This window comes from Python bivittatus, unplaced genomic scaffold (genome assembly GCF_059951505.1).
Source record: "Python bivittatus isolate LINGU-HERP-01145 unplaced genomic scaffold, Pbiv_v1 ctg000850_np1212, whole genome shotgun sequence".
In the NCBI taxonomy this organism is placed as follows: domain Eukaryota; kingdom Metazoa; phylum Chordata; class Lepidosauria; order Squamata; family Pythonidae; genus Python; species Python bivittatus.
The window spans coordinates 33,048,698-33,067,653 of NW_028277112.1; the positions used below are offsets into that span (position 1 = coordinate 33,048,698).

At 37.9% G+C, this 18,956-nt stretch overlaps 1 pseudogene across 1 annotated transcript; it reads left to right on the forward strand.

Annotated features, from left to right (window-relative positions):
* Nucleotides 1-325: 325 nt before the first annotated feature.
* Nucleotides 326-17,004, forward strand: LOC148213805 (protein FAM240B-like; annotated as a pseudogene). The gene is made up of 3 exons (XR_015793761.1): nucleotides 326-647; nucleotides 3,607-3,755; nucleotides 12,456-17,004. The product of XR_015793761.1 is annotated as a protein FAM240B-like (transcript).
* The last annotated feature ends 1,952 nt before the right edge of the window (nucleotides 17,005-18,956 follow it).

An 18,956-nucleotide genomic window follows, 5' to 3' on the forward strand; every position in this document is an offset into this window, starting at 1 on the left:
CACATTCTTAAATGCTTTGAGGCTGCCCTTAAGTTGAGTGCAAATTCCTTGACTATGTACTGCATTAAAAGATTGGCTTGAGTCTTGTCATACAACCAGCTAGGTATTCTTATCAGACTAGTTCAAAAGATTTGCTGCTACCACCTTTCCAGCTCACTCAAGTAACACAGTCATAAAACAAGCCGCATGCTGTACAACATAGAGTGTTTAGGTCTCTGATAGCTCAAATGGTGGCATCCTGTTCCTGCTAGTCACATGGCAACATGTTCCTAAGATGTTGCATTCGTCAAAGAATAACTGTTTCCCTTGAGCCAAGTTATGACATCAGTGATACTTGCCAGAAAATTATAGCATAGATCAAATGTGGCATTCAAAGTTGATGGTTTGTAGCTGTCTGGCAATTCCACTTCATGTTGTAGACTTCACAGAAGGAGATTAGTTTCTTTGCCCCGTGTTGAAATGATTCAAAAATAGCCTTGTCACCAAACCCAAATAAAAGATGAGTGACAGAAGAAAAAGATATTTGAAGCTCGCCCAGTCCACTTTGAGTTTATCAGAAAGAGAAGACCCTAAAGGTAAAACTAACACATTTCAAAACTATTTCCAAAAAGCCAGGTGGAAGAAGAAGAAGCTTCTATATTATTAAAGTAAGCACTTATTTTTAATAAATTATTAATATATTAAATTGTAATGTTTAGCACAGTAATTGACTTCTCTCTAATCTTTTTGTACAATTAATAATACAAATGGATACATGTTGCTTTACAAGCTTCTAGATTGTTATTGACATATTTGTTTTTCTTAAGATACTTTGATCTTTAAATTACTTGGATATGCTGATATTAAATAATGAGTTAAAATTTGTCGTCTCATGCTTGATGCCTCCATAGGATATGTTTAATAAAATGACAGTTCTGGCATACTAATAACAATATGGAACTTATTTGTTCATCTTTAATGAAATCATTACAAATAAATACCTCTATGTTGCCATATAATTGCTTCATTCTGAGCCTGCATCTAATCTAGAAACAAGACCCATTAACTGTAGTATTCTTACATCTGAGTAAACATGTATTGAATTGGCCAGTAAATGAGCTAAAATTCATTTAAGATGCAATTTCATGACAACAGTATTCTACACACAGTCCTGTCTTTCCTATCTTGACATATTTTGTGAGGTAAGAAGAAAGATGAAATAAATTATGAGGAACCTAACGCTACATCTTAGCAGAATACCTGCTTCATCTGGAAACACTGTGAGATTCTGCTGAAGATAGAATATTAGTCTCAGTAAAAGTATACCAATTTCATAATGTTCTACATATCTATTCAGTAGTAAACGTTACAGAATTTAATGGGAATTAAGCCAAGGGAGATTGAACTATGAGCTGCAGTTATGAACATTTAGCAGGAAGTGTGTACTGAATTCAGTAAGGCTTACTTCTGAGTAGACATTTACAAGATTACAATAAAAATCTTAACTTGTCTTTAAAAATGCCATCTTAAAATATATAATATGTAAAATATTAACTTCCAAGTTATCTTACCTCAAAGATGGTTGCTCTCCATTTTAGGGAAGTGGAAAGGAACTCAGTGAAGGAAATTTAAACAGAAAACTCAGGTTAGACAAAGTAGCTTTTCACATTCATCAGTGTTTAAGAACTACCATATTAGGGATTGGCTCATTTATCTACTGTGGATTTACACTTAAAAAAAATTACCACTTTTAAATATAGGACATGGAGATTTCCTTGAAGAGATTCTCAGTATTTCCACTTATTTGTTCCATCCAATTAGGAAGAACTGAATTGAAGGAAACCAACCACTCACTTGGGAAAGGCTCACTTGTCTGAAATTAAACCCATGTCACCAAGGCGACCATACATTGCTTTGCACTGATAAGCCAAAATGAGGCCATGAACCAAAGATATTATGAATATGTATAAGTAAAAACAGTGCCATACATGAATACTTTTAATGTGTTTGTCATGGGGAATGGAATTTTAAATGTTATTTTAAATGGAATTACACATTTCCCCTTTTCTCTTAAATTTCTGGATTTATTTTATTATTTTGGACAATCACCACAAAAACAGAAGCAACACCAACAAGAAGTATATTAAGAGAAAGAAAGATATAGCCCCAAACGCCGCAAATGATTGTGGAGAAAAATGATGCCATTGGTATAAACTAGATTTTTTTCAAAGTGCAAGAACAGCGCCTCTTTTGCTCAATGTTAAGGTTTCCGATAATGTCATCGCCCTCTTGAACCCTCCTGCAGTTTCCCAACACTTCTCCCATCTTTTTCTTTCCAAACAAAAAGTTTGTTAAGGAGGAAAAGACAGAAACATTGAGCAACTCTTCAGTTGGTGGTACAGCACTAGAAGCCTTCAATCTGGACGTATCCTGCAGATCAAGTGATACCAGATGGCTGGTGTTGGCAGATTTGCAGGCACAAGGGGGAGATATTGACATGTTTGAATGAAGCTCAAGTTTTATAGAAGTGCTGATGTCTGCACATGCTTAATTGCCTGGGACGGTTAACTGTCATTGGGGAAAGAAAAATATAAAACTGGGGAGATTGAAAACAAAATAGGGTATCCCAGAGGAAAGCACAGGAGCACTCTTGTTACGAAGTAAGCCTATGTTACACAATTTTGTAACCTCTTGTTACTGCACAATAGTATCCACTTGCAATCCAGATAATTCATGAAATAGTCAGAACAGAGAAGGATTATTTTTTAAAAAATTGGATTGTATTCTTACCGTTCTAATAATATTTTATCTAATGGTTAATAGAGAATTCACCCTGGATGGCCTTACTCAATCCAGTTTAGAAAGTCTATAAACGTTAAAGAAACTACTTTCATTTATTCATTATTCTGTTTGTGAATGCAGCAATAATGTTATTCTTCTTTATGGATGTAAAAACTTCTGTTGTGCTCATAAATATCACAGTGTCACAATCTGAAATAAAATAATAGCATGTTACATCAAATGCAAATAAGAACCGGGGGGTGGGGGGAACCACACAATATTTCAGGGACTAAATGTGCCGAACAAGTTGTCATGAGCAAGTTACTAATTTTTTTTTAATGCATTTTGATGATTATGTGAGAAGGACCATGAACATTATTTTATTTTCCAGAAATCCACTAGGAACAATAAGAATGTACAGTCATAGGCACAAGAAAGGTTCCAGTAGATCCAGCCTATACTATCAATGAAGACTGATGTTAGGAACTATAGTTCAGCAACATCTGGTAGCATAGCCCATTTTCCATTTGTGTCACAGTGTAACTCGCTGTAGTTGTAGAATAATATATAGATGTAGGATACTTTCTCTGTGAACAAAGCTAAGAAGGTGTGAGCTGTAGCACAACATCCTTTGTCAGGCCAGCTCTGGAAAACTCTAGCTTAAATATTATAGCTCTTCTAAGTAGAATCTAATGTAGGAAATTTATTTTCACAAAGAGCTTTTATTTAGACCATTTTATAATGGGGAAGGGGAAGGACTTACTATTTTCTGAGAACATGGATTATTCTCTTAGCAGTCAGAGAAGAAAAGTGCTGTCTCCTTCATACTTTTGATTTGCTTTTCAGAACATGGACATATATACTGTCTCCAACCGCCATGCCATAGTAATCCATAATGCTCATAGCTTGAAGAAATTTTGGGAAGAATTAATTGAAACATACACCAAGCAAAAAGAAGATGAAGATTCTCGATTACACCGAAGTGCTTTAAATAAGTGAGTCATTTTTTCTGCTTTGAATTCAATCTGCTTAGCAAAAATGCATCATAGGTTTCAAACTGGATACATCTAGTATTTTTATTCAGTTTGTGTTCAGCTGAGCAACTCACTTCAGAAACAGAATAATTGCCCAAGAAAAGCAGAATTTCTTTCCTGGGAGACCTGGACAAGCATACCTTTGGGATGCTTTACATGATATGCTAGCCTAAAGGCAGATAGTGGAATTGCTGATATACTGTCTTTTTCCCAAAGCTCTCATCTCTTGATTCATTTATCCACACTGATGATCCTTTTCATATTTCTGCAAGGCATCGCCATCCATCCTATGACCTTCTGATCATCTGGAGGATGGCAACATTAATATAATACTGTCCTATTATAAATGTGTACCTCTATTTCATGAAGGAAATGCACAATTTCTAAGATAAGCTTAGCTAAATAAAACCATATCAATGACATTAGCTATGAATGTATTTGAGGGTCCCCTCCACAAGACCCTTCCAGGCAGATTTGTGCCAACTAGTAAAGGATTCATTTTGTTTCACAGACATGATGACTTGAGACACAGAATAGAAATACTAAATAAATTGCCAATCCAGTGAGTTAAAGGAGTGATGCAGACTATATTTAGAGTAAGCTCCACTAAGTTAAATGGGGCCAACTCCCAAACAGATATGTACAGCTTTACCCTTAGCTATTGTAATGTAATTATGCATATCTCAGGCCTGCAACACTTAGGGCATTTCCACACCCCTGCTTTCTACCATTTTGGTAACTGCTCCACATCTGATTGACCTCATGTTGTTGTCTGCACTCAGGAAGTAAGTTGGTTTATTTTGGACTCTGTTTCTATTTATTACAAACAGCAGCAAGCTGCTATTTTCCTTTGAAACACGAAGGCTTTGTAGAACTCGTGTGCAAATTGTTTTGCTGTTGGCAGAAACTCTTGGCTCACTTCACCTCCCAGTTCCTGGAATCAAGCCAGGGGCCATCCTCTCTCCCCTCTCCCCAGAGATTCACTGTGCTATTCCTGGAGCTTTTCTCCTCTTCTATGTTTAAAACCTATCTCCATTCTCCCCCAATCCAGCCACAACCGCAACACATAACTAGGGTCACAACTATGAGAAAATGCCTGGTTATGACATTGCTAATGTGCTAGCATTTTACATTCACAAATCACCAGGGTTTTTTAAGTGCTTCTGAGGAATGGCTGCAAGGCAGCTTGGAAGCCACTAGAGGACTTCCACACACTTTTTACAATCCATTTCCCCCTCTATACTTTGCCTCTCACTTTTTGGGGCAGTTCATCAGAAAAATGCATACAAATATTGACACTGAAACATATGGATGGGAAGAGGATGTAGCCATATATTTTGTACTCATTTCTGTGGAATGGAACTATAAAGTGTTTGTAATTCCACAACCAGTGGTGGCACAGGGAGGGGGAAATGGATTGTATACGACTCTTGGCATTTTCCTATGGGTTAGCTGACGGGAGAAAGAGTGAGCATTAATTGTCTCATGATCTTCTTTCCATGCTTCAAAGTCATTAGGGGTGAAGTTGATCCTGGATTAATTTCAAACTGCTTTGTGAAGGATTCTGGATGGAAATACTGGTGATGGGCTCATCCTTAAATTTGATTTTCATTGAAAGGAAGTTGTAAATATAAAATAATTCTGCTTAAAATATTATAACAAGTTAGCTAACATCTATTATTCCTACATAAGATCGAGGGAGATAGCCAGCACTCTAAAATGGTGCTAATTTATCTTAATTCAGAATTCAGTTCTTTGGCCCTCTTATGTGCCTGTTAAACAAATGTTGCCTATTGTTGTTTTCTCACACACTTTGTTCCTTATATCATCTTTAATTAAAAGGTAAAAAGATGGTTATTAGCCCAGCCTTTCCCAACCTGATGCCCTCCAAATGTGATAAGTTTATAACACTACCATTCCCATCCTGATATTTATGGGAATTGCGTCCAACACTTCTGGAGGAAGCTAGGCATTGAAAAGATCAACCAGTTATAAGGAATTATAACTCCCAGGGCAACTTATCACATATAATTATCTAACAAAGAAATATGCCAGCCTGATCTTTTAAACAGCTTTTTTTTACCCAGAGCCCAATCTTAGAATCACCGAATTGGAAGGCTCTTCAGAGATTAACTAGCCTAATCTTCATTTTCTGTACATTAGCTTTTAGCAATGGTTTTATATCTCTAAAGTATTAAAGTCCTTGCTTTCATTATCTATTAGAAACATGTTTTCACAATAAGGATGCAAACCATCTGTTAATACTAAAAGATTTATTAGTAGAGCTAGATAAGCAGGTTCATTCATGTACCCACATAACTAACACTAGTATGTCTCTGAAGCAGCTTAGACTGCTGTGCTTAGTGCTGCTGCTCCTTTATTTAGGCAGGATGGAGGAGGAGGAAATATTCCTTATATGGCATGGGTCCAGGTGGTTGATGTGATAGGGACTGTCTCACCCCTATCACATCAACCCGTCCCACCCAGTCAGGCAGAGAGGGCATGTTGCAGACCCCGTCAGTGAGAGGATGTCAGCTGGCGGGGCCCAGGAGGAGAGCCTTCTCTGCTGTTGCCCCCACCCTTTGGAATATTCTCCCCGCAGAGGTGTGACAGGCCCCTACCCTCCCGGCTTTCCGGAAAGGATTAAAGACCTGGCTCTGCCAGCTTGTGTGGGGTGACAAGAATCTGACCCAATACTGGGGGTGGCTGGTACCTTGATGACGCTCCCCGAGCTACTGCCAATTTAACATCTATTCTTGGGTTATATTTATTTTCTGTTTATTCAGGATCCTTTTATATTGTATTTTTAATAGATTTTAACTGTTTTATAAACTGCCCAGAGTAATTTTTAATGAAATGGGTGGTGACAAATTTCATAGATAGAGAGAGAGAGAGAGAGACAGACAGACAGATATCTCACCATGGTGTTCCTAATTTTCAGATTTGCAAACCTCTCATTCAGTTCTAGGTGCCATCAACATGCTTGCTCTTAACAAGCTGCAATAAAACGATGACTGCTACTGGAGGTGCAGTTCCACCACCAAAGGTCTTTTCCCACTGTTGAGTTCAAGTTAACACTCATCTTTGAGCCAGAAGAAAACTACACTGAAATTTGCTGTCACTGTGGCCAATCCCTCCCCATGTTTATTTTATTTTTACTGTCTTAATGACATACAGTGCTGCTGAGATTATGCATGTGCAGCACATGATCACCAAAGCAATTGGTGGATTCCTCCATCTTTGCTGTCTTCTATCTACTACACTTCATTAGCCAGCAGGAAGAATATCTGCCAATCATGGAGCTGCAGCAGGAATGGGGTAGATCTGGCTGCAGGACCTTGTAGTCTCCACACTTCTTCCTGTACCTCTCCTTCTAAACCCCGTTCTACTGTAGCCTGAGTTGAATAACATTTCTAAAAACAGAGATCAGGATCATGAAAGAAATTAAGTCACAAACAGCATTATTTACTCAGGATCTCTTTCCCCTTCCTTTCATTTCTTGGCAACAAATCCCAAATATTCCTCTATGCTCTGTTAGGAGGCAATGAACAGGGAGTTGGTCCCATCACCCAGCCTCCAGGTTTATTACTCAGAGACACACTGTTTCAATATTTCAGCCTTGCATTAAACTGATGAAGGCCGGAGAGGTAAAATTTCTGAACAGCCTAGCACCACTGTGCCATCTTGACAACTCTTTAGGGCAGTGTTGTGCAAACTTGGCCACTTTAAGATCCCCATGCTGGCTGGGGAATTCTGGGAGTTGAAGTCCACTCCTCTTAAAGTGGCCAAGTTTGGACAACACTGCTTTAGGGAGACAGCGGGAGGAGACAGGAGATGCGGTTGATGCATGGCCAGAGGCTGTACTCTGCTTCCATTCACTCTTGATCATCTGACTTTGCCTCTGATGTAACAGATGAAGTATAATAGATATTATACATGTGCTGTTTGAATTCTTTCCAAAGTACAAAACTACATCTTGATTCTCTAAATACTCATCATGTTCTGTAGTTAGCTACCACAGAAACTGTTAGGCAAACACTAGATTAACAGTGGTATAGCTAAGGATAACTTAAGGTTGTATCACTTGTAGGCTGGGGATGAGATAACATCACATCATGGGACCCAGAAGAAAAGAAGTTGCAACGACATCTTTTGTACCATGGGGTGCAAGAGGGGGAAGGTCCTTAGGAGCAAATTATACTATGACATGTGTTATAACCTCAATCGTTCTTTCTATTTCTGTTTCTCAAAACGACTTCAGATTTGAAATAAAGGAGTTCACAGAAGAGGGGAGAACTTTATTCATTCATTCAATTTATGTGGTTGCCCATCTCAGTGTGGTAATTCTGGATGGCTAAGAGCACTTACAATCCAAATATAAAAACATAAAAGCCAGTATTAGCAATACTAGTAACCAGGGTCAAACCAATTTGCCACAAACCAACAACCTCACGGGCTCCAACTAAGAGTCCACCTGCCATGCCAGGCAACAGATCCAGGTCCTCAAACTTTGGGAAAAGCCAGTAGGGTTGGTGCCAATCTAATCTCAGGAGTAATAAAGTTCCAAAGAGCAGGCAGTGCAACAGCAAAGGCAAGTTTTCTGAGTCCAGAAAGATGACATCCCTTAACCAATGGGACCCACAACATATCAGACTATCAGATTGAATGGGAAATTTACTTATTCTTACAAGTTGTTCCCCTGATAAATCTTTGTTCTCAACTGCTTTTACTAGCCCTTTGCCAAATATGTCTTCTATATTTTTTACAACCACTATTTTTCTCCTGAGGAAAAATAGATGATTTCCCCTCACCCCTAAAGGAGGGCATTTTGCTGTACTTCTCATAAGATCTCTTCCAGTCACCTTAGTTATATGGTGACTGAGGAATATGTGAGAACATCTATCTTTCATTCATCCCTCTCTTGGTTTCCCATGTTTCAATTAAATCCCAAGAGAAGACATTGTGAACAAATTCCTCACCCCAAGCTTTTTCAGTACAAGTATGGGCAGTCAGGGAGGCTGCAGAGCAAGGAAGAGGTGTGATATTGAAAAGAACAGCTACTTCTGCCATTTCATAATAAAGTAAGCTTATAACCGCCACCAAAATAAAACTGAACACATTTTGAATATGACATGGAAAAACAGAAGCCTCTTACTGAGGAAGAAAACTTTTGGAAATTGGAAGCTAGATTATTAGCTTTTATGGACTTTCAGGCTTATATTGTGAGGCAAACATGAATCTTGAATATTATGAGGCTTAAGGAGTTGTTGAAAATTAAGCCTTCCATTCTTTGATACAAATTGAGAGGCCACTTCTCACAGAAACATTTGTCACTGAGTTGGAGGATCACTGCTTGTCTCTTAGTGTACCAGAGTAAATGAATGAATGAATCTGTTGATCACTAAATCTGCCTGAAAGCACTGTACCACTACAGGACCATTTGGTAGCACCCAATATCAAAACTTCTTGTCAAAACATTTACATGAAACTGTACAACTTCTCCAACATATATAGAGTAAGAACTAACTACATGATTCATAACATGTATATGATGAAGCTGCCATTCAAGATTTTTTTTTTATATGATAAAGAATATCCAGGAGCCTGATTTAAATTGGCATCATCAAGCCCAGGATGAGGGAAGCCTAATCTTTTCCCCCTTCCCATGGTCTCTGCTAAATTCCAAGATTCCTTCATCTTGCAGATGTGAGAATGTCAAGAAAAAACACACTGGCATCAATAGTTGTTTAGACACCTGTATAGAGAGATGGTAAAAATTTACTACACAAAACGATTGTGGAAGGGCTAGCTCTCTCTCCCCACCCCCAACCCCATGCAAGGATTAAATCCAGATTGGGCCATCATGAGCTGACTCTCAAATGTAAAGAAAAGGGGAAAAAATGGTAGTGAGGCAATATTTATGTACTATGTAGCTAGGCTTCGGTTTCTTGTGATCAGAAGCTGCCCAGTTATTCAGTTCAAGGTCATGGGAGCTCTGTGCATCGCTCCTCAGTGAAGATGAAGAGTTTTCTCCAACTGCTGTGGTGAATGGAACAGGAGTTGTATATAGAGCTGAAAGCCGCGATGGATTAGGAAGAAATCACTGGTCACAGTGGACAGAGTAAAAATAAACAAGGTCATTGCTTTCTGAAAAACATTTTATAGATGCCCATCCAAAATTTCAGTGGCAGCTAAATAATGCCCATCAGCTCCATTCACTAATCTTTGGTCAGTCCTCAAAAGTATACTTTGAACTGGGCAGATGAGAGTCTGCCTTTCATTCCCTTTTGTCCATAGTTGATACTAATGAATGAGCAAGCAAGAGCCTAAATTGAAACTATTTCTCTTAGGGTCTCCTGGGATTGTATAGTTAATAAAGAATATTTGAGAAGGGAGAATGCAAGAGTGTGGTTTGAATTAAAAAATGCTAACTGATTAGACTGGTATTTGAGAATACCATATTTGCTACAAGGCAGATCAAAGGCCAAACTATGTGTACTGAGACATTAAACAAATCAATCAACAGAACAAATAGCTATCCTTAGCAATTATAATAGCCCTCTGCAGAAGTTCAGCCAGCACATTTGAGGGCTAGAAGTGTATTGGGGTCTGTACACACAGGGCCTCTGAAGACCTTTGCATATAGTGTATAAGAGTCTGAAGTGGGTTTAATATGCCTGTGCAGTACTGAACTCCCAGTTTCAAGGAAGCTTCTATGTTCAGCCAAAGGCACTTATAATCCCTCAGCACAACTTTATGTTCAAACCACAGAGTCTACTAAAACTCTGCAGCAGGGACAAACAACCTTTTCAGTCTAGTAAGCACAATTGGAATTATGAGAACATGTCATGAATTCCCTCACAAAAGGCTGCCAAGGGAGTCTTGTTCTTCACAAAATAGCTGTCATGTTGGGTATGGGCAATCATAAAATACTGATTTACCAGAAAGCAAAATGATGAGGCTGTTTTTTGCTACTCCCTATAGTTCAACAGGATGTTCTCTACCACCTCTGTTTATGTTAGTCTTTTTCCTAGGCAACCAATCACACTTTCAAACAAACCGCAAGCTGCAATCAGGGATGTGCAAAACTCACATCCCTCAAAATTCTGGAGCCAGTTCAATAGTTTCCAGAAGTAAATCCCCTGAACCAGAAGCAATCTGAAGTGTCCCAGACATGATGTTCCAGATAAAACAGGCTTCTTTCAAGGCCAGACCACCTTGGGACCTGTTGCACTTGTTCCAGTTGGAGGGTTTACTTCAGCGTGGTCTAGAGGGAAACAAAATATTCTATCTCCAAATCTGAGTTTTTGAACATCTCCAACTATGCAAACATCCACCATTTTTTCTTTCTAAAAATAGCATGCAGAGTCCAGAAACATTCTTGGAAATAAATATGATGTTAGATTCTGGTGCTTTGCTTTGAAACATGTCACTTTCCTGTTGCTGTTTTGGGGTTGGGATTTTTATTTGTTTTAATTAAAAGCAGATCTTATTTTTAAACCAGGTAGTGTATGAAGCCTGCGTACTGCCAAAGCAAGTGCTTATAAGTAAACTGGTGCTCATGACATCATCCTGCTTACCGCTGTCTTACATGAAGAGGGACAATGGGAACAGAGGTTTTTGTGTACTCTGCAATATAATTTTACCTCAGTGTATGCAAGGAGAATGGTTGCAAAGGGCTCATTTGATATCTCATCCTAGGCCTAAAATATTGTCTATTTTATGTCCGGAGTTCAGGTGGAAGACTAACCTGGCAAGAACTGCTTCATCCTTATTATTAGATGCCACAGTAGTTCTTTAGCCTATGGTTTCTTTTCTCATCACAATTTCAAACATATCTATGATCATCACTATTGAACGAATATTGGGTACCTTGCCAAAAAGCATATTTTGTCGCAATGGAGTGCCCATCTATTCCTGCACACACTGAAAATCTCAGATGCACAGCCAAATTCCAGGGATTAGGTGCACAGAAGTTCTGATCCCTCCATCCCGTCATGTGGAATGCTTCCATCCAGATTGGTCCTCTGCCAACCCATTGGAGAGCAGTGGCTAATAGGCAATTCCAAAAATATGAATGTTTATAGTGAGTAGGAATCTTTCTCTTTCACTAAGACCTTTTCTATGCACAAGTAATACATTAATAGCCCCAGCAGGTATGTGGGAAGCTGCCATATCAATATTTTGATAAAAATACATTTTCTTGGTTCAAATGAGTGCATATAATTTACATGATTTTCTTTTTTGTTTTGTTTTGCTGATGGAGTGCCATAAACACAGTTTGCTTCCACAAGTTTCCTTGATGACATTTCCAATACATGTACTATATAATTTTTCCTATCCGACAGCCCTGAGCTGATGCTTCATCCAGAGAATACCCAAAGGAGAAGCAGCATGTATCTCTAATGACAGCATTTTCCCAGTTGTTTGACTCCTCTGGAATCTAGCAATGTCACCAAGCTTCATTCTGATGATGAGTTATACCATTAGTATTCTCTTTCTATCTCAAGCCAGAAGGCCAGAGAGATACCTATGCTAAATTAACACATGACAAGTGCATTGGTGATGAAAGAAAAGGGACAGCATTAGCATTACACAAAAGAACTAGACTTCAAATACATTTAGTTAAAGATTCACTGAATGTCTGTTCCTTCTTCCCAGGCTCCGACATGAATGGACTCTAAGGCTGGAAAATCAAATTAAGATGCTTCAGAAGAACAGTGAAAATGGCAAAGTGCAGGATAGCCTGTCTCCAATTGAAACTTTTTAGCCAATACATAAAACTGCTGACCAGACTTGATTTTGATCCTTGATGTTTCATTATGAATGTGAACAGAAATTCAAGTGTCATCTAAGTTATAAATGAGCTATTAAGAGAGAATCCAGAAACAACATGGGTGCTTTTTGCAAACTTTTTATCAGATAACAGCAAAAAGAAAAAATTAATTTTTAGTTGAATATTGATCATAACCTATTATGTATATTACTAAGTTCCACCTGCAGTCTTAGCTACTTATATTTGACAGGTGACAGCACTGTAGATTTTAAATGGGGAAAACCATTTTTTATTATGCCAGTTATCAATGAAGGTAGTGATTAATTTTGGCTAATACAATTACTTGTGTATCTTGAAATGTTGTCAAATGCTTTGGGATTCTTGAGGCTGAAACAACATTAGTTTTATGAAAACTAACAGTCTTCTTACAGGGATACATCAGAAGTAATAAAACTTCTCCCAGAATTTATTCTTCCCAGTTGAATTCAGTCCCAGCTCTCAAATATGTCAGTGGGGGGAAAAAAAAAACTGTTGAAAGATGTATCTGTTTTGCCCAACTGGAATTTAAAATACTAAGATTCCCCATTCTGCACACTATTATCTGTAAATGTACAATAAAAGTGACCCTTTTTTGTATTTTGGCTTGTCAGGATGGTATTATGGATGGAGCATTGCATTCATTAATTTAAAAAAAACAAAAACTAATTTTTAGTGCAACCCTATCTATGCCTACCAAATAAATTCAACTATGTTCCTGTTAGACTTCTTACAGGCTCACATAAATGTGCATAGGATTGTAGCCTCAGTGCTAAATCCAATATTATGTGTTTATTTACAGTCATAAACCAAAATTTGATATAAAACATCAACAACAACCTGTGAATTAAAATATTAAAAACAAAGAATGTAACTAATACTGTCTAATATGGGACAATCTAGCAAAGCTTACTTATGCCCCAAGTTTCCTTACTGCAATCACAACTGAACAATATTTTGCATAGGGTTACAGCCTTAGTGCTAAATCCAGTATTATGCGAGCAATGTTCCTTTCTTATACTTCTGGGACTCTATGCTTCTGCTCCTGCAGCCTTCCACTCATCTCCCTCTGGAGCAGATCTGGGATCATGCTGGGGGTTGCAGGGTGGAAAAGGGTTTTATTCTGCCACTGACCACATATATCTACTTGCTTACTCAACACAGCAGAGTTGACTTTTCAGGAAACAGGTACAAGAATGATCAAATACAGCTTTGTCAGAACATTTCCTTTTAGGACTGATGGATAAACAGTTAGAAAAAAAGCCATGGAAGATTATTTCAATATATGATTACTGCAGCGAGGTTGCTATATGCACAAATATGAAAAAAAAATCAGCATTACCCACCATGGAGGAATGGTTGGTGAAATTGACAGAACTTGCTGAGATGGACAGACTGATTGCTTTGACGAGAGAGAGGACAATATCGACATTTACTGGTGACTGGAACCCCCTTACGGACTTTTTGCATAAAAATGAAAAAAATGAATTTGAATTTATGGTTTTGATGATTAGACAGGATAGATTATAGAAAGAAGACAGTTGTGATGTAACTTCAGAGAGACAGGTTAAAGTATAATTATACTTGTAACTGCTGTGAAGAATATCGCAAGTCACTTCTTTATAGCTTTCTCTTTTTTTCTACTTTTTTCTACCTTTTTATTGCACTTTTAGCTTTTCCTTTTATTTCTCCCTTTCCTTTTCCTTTTATTTCCTTTATTTCTCCCTTTCCTTTTCCTTTTCTATGTTCTGTTTTAGTTTGTATTAGTTCTTATTATTGCTGTTAAAACTTTCAATAAAAATTATATACAAAATTATATACAAAAAATTAAATACAGCTTTAATTTTTTTAAAATAATTGTATTAAAAGTTTTTAAAACAAAAGTAAAAATTAATGCAAACTAACATAAGGTTAGGAAGAAAAAAGGAAAAGAAAAAATCAAAGAGAAAGCTAAAAATGCAAGAAAGAAAGAGAAAGAAAAATAGAAGAGAAAGAAAAAAGATGCAAAGAAGTGGCTTCCAATCTTCTTACAGCAGTTATAAGTACAATTATAAATCTACCTCTTTCTCTAATGTGATATCATGATGCTCTTCTTTCTATGATCTATCCTGTCTAATCATCAAAACCATAGATCATAAGTTCATTTTTTTCTGTTCTACACAAAAAGTCCATAAGGGGTTTCAGTCAGCAATTAACGTAGGTATTGTCTTTTCTCTAATCAAAAAGTCAATTTGGCCATCTCAGCAAGTTCCATCATCTTCACCAACCATTCCTCCATTGTAGGTATTACCAAATCTTTCCATATTTGTGCATACAATAATCTCACTGTGGTTATCATATACAAAAATAAAGTGCCATGACTTTTTTCCATCTGTTTGTCCATCAGTCCCAAGAGGAAGACTTCTGGACTTCTTAATGGTATATTAATCTTTAAAATCCTCTGAATCAGTGTATGTATTTGAATTCTAAATTTCCTAGCTTTTTTGCATGTCCATCAAGCATGATAAAATGTCCTTTCTTGTTGTTCCCATTTTCAACATAAATTTGAAGTGCCTTTATAGATTCTAGACAATTTCTCTGGTGTCATACAATTACACATTCTAGACAATTTCTCTGATTCTTACCAGGGACAGCCTGGTTTGAAAGAATCTAATTGCAGTATTGCCCAAATGAGAATGCATCTAGAAGATAGTGCTCAGAAACTGGAGGTGGGAAGATGTGCCCACACCAGCCTTATGTGACCAATATATCTTTATTTTTATTCTCTTTTAAATGGTCATCATTCCATTGATGTTGACAGGGAAGAGTTTGCTCAGTCAGGATCTTATTTTCATCACAATTAACTGTAAGTTAAGATGCCATGTAATTTTTATTGACTGCAGCAGCAGATGTGCTTCCAAATACTGCAGTTATGCCTTTGTCAAAGGAATCAAGTAAGTGATTCACACTCATGCGCTTTCATTAAGACAGTTAAATGTCTTAAGAATGTGGCTGATTCCATGATGACTTGCAGCCCGCTTGTTTGTAGCACAAATTGCTGTGTTAGAAGGTTCCCCATGTGTTCCATAACTAACTGTATTTATAAGTGATACCATCAGGCCACCTCGGTGTTAAAAAGATCATTCTTACTGATTTGAAATAGTTGCACCTGCTTTGTATTCTTAGGTTCAGAGAGAACACTCACGTAGCATAGATGAATGCAGACCTCTGATTGCAGATAGATTTCAGAATCTCTTGAGAATAATAGCTAGTCAAAAGGTTCTTCTTAGATTCTGGAATTGGCTGACAGATACAAAAAATGATTTATGCTGTAAAGAGACAGCCTATCTTTAAGAACACTCTAGAGTATCATGAGCATTATTTATTCTTGCAAATACACAGAATACATTTCATTATCAATCAAGTTCTTGATAACACTCATTACAAGCAGTTGCATGTCTATGAAGACCTAAATAGCACTCATTTCTAATCAAAAGGCAACTCTAAAGACTTTGGAGTGCATATATATTATTCAGTCTCTTCCTTCCTCTCTTAATATATATAACAGGAGTGTGTGAATTGGGCTGGATTCAATATGAACATCTGAATCAATTTGGAAAATCAGTTCAGTTTCAATAACTGATCTGTTTGAAACATTTCTCCAAACTGGACATGATTTGATTCAGACCAATTCAGGGCATTTAAATTCATGTCAGCGTGTGCATCCAAATCAGTCCAAATTGATCCATCAGTTTGATATACCAAATCAATGTGATGCTCCAAATCAGTCTGATTCGGTGTTAAATATATGCAGAGTTAGTAAAGAGCAAACAGTACATACAGCTTGTCATAACTGTGTTGTTTATATTGAATCTTTAATGATAGAGCCTTTCTGTTGACCAGCTTAAGCTGTTATTGTGAGAGTTGAAGCTGGCAGGGCCAGAAGCAAAAAGCCTGGGACCACAGCAGACTCATCAAAATCCAGGGTAGATATGCCTTCTACTTCCAAGGCCAAGAACCAAGAAGCAACATCCATTATCACATAAGAGTGAGAAAAAGAGCAGCAAAATTTAAACTCTGATCTCTTATAAATAGAGAGCTTGACTTATTCCTTCTGCAGCCAATCTTCTTCATTATTAGGGCTTTTTGAATCTGTTATAAAAGCAACTTTCCTATCCAAGACTTCCTCTTGACTGTGATGGTATGTAGGAATAACCTTGGGAGACAGAAGGAAGACCTGCAGCCTAGGCAATGGTCTAATAAGAGGCAGCTCAGCCCACAGGGGGGGAAAAAGCTTGGGAAGCATTTCAGAAGGGACCTCCCTAGTTTTCTGGAAACAAAAAAGAGAGGAGGGGAGAAATATTTTTAGTCTTGCAAGATTCTGTTTAATGTAACCTTACAATAAATATAGTGCTGATGCTCCTGGTTGTGCTTCTTGTTTGGACTACCTTGAAGGGTTAACATCAACTCTTCCCTGTGAGCTCCTGAGTACGGGTTTGAGTTCCTAGACAGAGATTTATTGCTGTGTCCTCAGTGAAGCTCCAACAGCTACCAAAACCTGAATTAGCATTTGGACATCTGGACTTTTGATTCTATTTTGGCCTTGTCATGCTATGTTCTTTCCATTTCAGTGGGCAAAGAATGTTGGGATATTTCCTGATCAATCAGTAATTATCCTTGTATCCAATCCCAATTCATCTCCCACTGCATACAAACAAGTATAGGACTGACAGAAAGATGTACCTTCACACACACACAATACCTTGCTTATAGTTTCTTTCCATCCTTACATACATGATCTATTGCATGTCTTTTATAAGAACAGCACAAGGCCTTTGGAAATGAGATGCATGATAAAATGAGAATGTGAGCACATAGGCTGTGAATAGAAGCATTCAAACTTGACTTAAAGTACAGCCAGACAGCTAGGTTAAAGTGCTATCCACCACTCCTTGAGCTGAGTGGGCTGAAAAGTTGCCAGAATGAAGCATACTATCCTGATTGCCAAACCCCATCCTGTCACAATAATAAGGCCAGTGACTGGTGCTAACTTTATTGTTTTAATGTGGGACAACTAAGGAAAATGATTGGTGGATTCCCCCAGCTCTCATCAAGCACTGCTCTGCTGGTGAGAAAATAACTACCAAGTATCTTGTCTAATGTGGGGTGGGTCAGGATTTGGTGAGCATAGGTGGGGGCCTGGAAAAGCATGTTTATTCATCTGTCAATTGCCTGACCAACTCGTTGTAGGTACAGAGGCAATCCCTACCTGTGAACTATCAGTTGGGCTAGTTTTGAAGACAGGTCTAGTGCTCTTCTAAAAGAAGCATGCCCAAAATTAACCCAGTTAATAGGCTACAGGCATGGATGAGGAATGCACAATGAAGTGGGAAGGATCAGTTTATACAGAGTGAGCTCTGTCCTTGACTAGTGCTGCAAGGGAATGGCTGTGCTGGCAGTAGGCACTGTTTGGTCCAAGTGGCTGACAGCACCTGGAAGTAGCACATGGATTGCCATTGAATTAGAATGAAGCAGGTGTGAGGGCTAGAATGGGCAAGTTCAGAAGCAAAGTGTCTGAGACCAAAGTGATTAACTATAAAAACAATGCACAGCTATCACCTGCTGCTTCCACTGAGAAACAAGCAGCTCTCCGCTTGTTTAAAACACACAGACACAAGGGGAAAATGTAAGATATGAACTTTGGCTACACTATATGTATGGCTTGAGTCTTAGAGTTTGCAGTGGCTAGTTGTCTTTGTTATTAATGCCTTTTCCAGTGTCTCCAATAAAACTATCTTATCAAGAGCTGTGTCCTTCAATCTCTGTATATAAGCTTTCTAGTTCAAGAAACTGACAATAAGCAAGATGACTTCACCCCATGCATACAACACAGTAAAATAGCAAAAAGTATAGCCATGCAAAAACCATCGTAGTCAGAAGCAGTGGGAAATCTGTAATACATCCAAAGGTGACAGAATCAGCAACACACAGTTGGCAGCACCTGATTCTCTTTCCCTCTGCAGCCTAGTGCTGGCACTCTCTTAACACTTTTTAAACAGGTTTAGAGCTCTCAAAAGAGTGCTAAACCCATGTTTATAAGGAGCCCAGAAAAGACTTGCTTCAGAAAGCTCCAGTCAGGTTTTCTGCATGCAGATATTCTGTGATCATCAGGTCAAAATAGCCACGAAGAGCAGTTTTCTGAAACCGGAGTGAAAATTCTCCCTTAGAGGAAAAAAAAAATAATCACCAGAATAACCTAATTGATGAAAGCTGTTTAAACCATCACTCCTTTAGTGACCAATTTACAAGATGATGATCTTGCATCACATTCCTTTTCTTAACATTTGCAGCTAATGTTGTTTATCTCCTTT